Source organism: Olea europaea, chromosome 9 (assembly GCF_002742605.1).
Source record: "Olea europaea var. sylvestris chromosome 9, O_europaea_v1, whole genome shotgun sequence".
Taxonomy (NCBI): Eukaryota; Viridiplantae; Streptophyta; class Magnoliopsida; order Lamiales; family Oleaceae; genus Olea; species Olea europaea.
In genome coordinates, this window is record NC_036245.1 from 10,526,612 (window position 1) to 10,528,556 (window position 1,945).

A 1,945-nucleotide genomic window follows, 5' to 3' on the forward strand; every position below is an offset into this window, starting at 1 on the left:
CTTACTGTAGTTAATTAGTTATTCAGATATCTTCTTTGGTGACTCACCAACAAGACTGAAGATTTTAATATTGTCGTTATTACAAGAAAAAACATATAAAGAGAAACTGCTATGATCTTTTTATGACTTAATTGTTTAAATTGCCTCTTTTATGTAAAAGAGAAACTGCTATTGTTTCTCTAACTTCCTTATTTATACAATATTTTTTAACTTACGATGTACCTGAATTTTTGTTTGTAATAAAATTTACACATCACCATTCTGATTAAAAATTATATATTTTAGTTACATTCCTTGATTTTCCCCATGGGTAAAACCCCTTTATCAATAGAGATACTTCAGTAGAACGATCGCACCATCCACGTGGTGCAACCATTCTATAAGGGAGCCCCTCTTCAACGAGAGGCCCACCACTCACCCCCAAGATGTGTGGACCACCTAGGGATGCCAATGAGTCGATCCGAAATTCTAGGCTCGGGCTCGGCTCGATTAAAATATCTGAGCTTTTTTCTAGGCCCGTGCTGAGCCGAGCAAAAGTTCGGCAAAAAAAATTAGGCTCAACCCGAACTTTTGGCTCGGGCCTTTTCGAGCCGAGCCTGGTCGGCTCGGGATTGGTTTTGTTTGGCAACAACCTGCTGCTGCCTTTTATTTTTTTAATTTTTTTTTTAAATATATGCTCCGAGCCGGCGAGCCACACGGGTCGACTCGAGCTTTGCCCGGCACCTAAAAATGGGGCTCGGTCATCCCGAGCCTCGAGCCGAACCACGGGCTGTTCGAGGCGGCGAGCCCGATTGCCATCTCTAGGGCCACCCATCGAGGTGGCGCCTCGACATTGGACAATCGCATCTATGCAACTGCTCTACTGAAGTATTTCTCCTCTACCAGGGCCATAGTGTCAGTGGCCGTAATGTAGCACAGTTTCCTTTTCCCTAGTGATGGCAACAGGACGGGGCACCCCCATCCTGCCCCCATTTGGCCCAAAGCCCCGCCTTAAACGGGGCGAGTCGGGGACTAGGCAACTTTTTGCCACATTTAAATTTTTTTATTTCTTATTTTTTTTTTACATTTTCAAAATTTCGAACTATGTTATTTTTAGAGAATAAAATACAAATTCAAAATAAATTTTTAACAAGTAAATTGTTTAGAAATAAAATTATTTTTAAATTTTTTCTTAACGAGACGATTCATCCTCACCCTGCTCCGCCAACCCATTCAGGGCGGGGGCTCATCGAGGGGGACGGTATTTTTTGTAGGGGCAGGGCGGTTTTTTTTTTTTTTTCCCTATTTTTCCCCCTGCAACTAGCAATTACAAGGAAACGATAAAAATTTTATTTCCGGTCAAAAATTTTGCCGGGGCGGATTTTTTTCCCCCCCTATTTTTCCATTGCAACTAGCAATTACCAGTAAATGATAAAATTTTTATTTATGGTCAAAAATTTTGCTTTTAATTCTTGTCAAAAGGTTCGTACTTATATTTTTGTGGAAAATTTTCGAGGAACAGCCTGTCAATGCTTTTTCCACGTGAAAAGACCCCACTGATAAGAATAATGCTTCCTTGACGCGTTCCCCTCTCATTTCTTTTCACCATTCTGATTAAAAATTATATATTTTAGTCACATTCCTTGATTTTTCCTTGAGCAACTAGCAATTACCAGGAAAATGAGAGGTAGGTGGGTTTGCTTTTATTTCTGGTCAAGGAGTTCACATTCGAGGACTTGCATTTTTAAGAGAAAATTTTCGAGAAAATTTTGTAAAGACCCCATTGATCAGAATAATGTTTCCTTGATGCTTTCACTTTTCATTTCTTTGCTTGAGCGATTTTTGGCCTTGTAAGATTTTGAGAGATTGGAGATGGCTCATGTTGCTGTTGTTTCTCTTATGCACTCTCTTCAGCAGATCCACCAACATCCAAATCCACATTTGAATCCTTTTAAGCTGCAAGAAA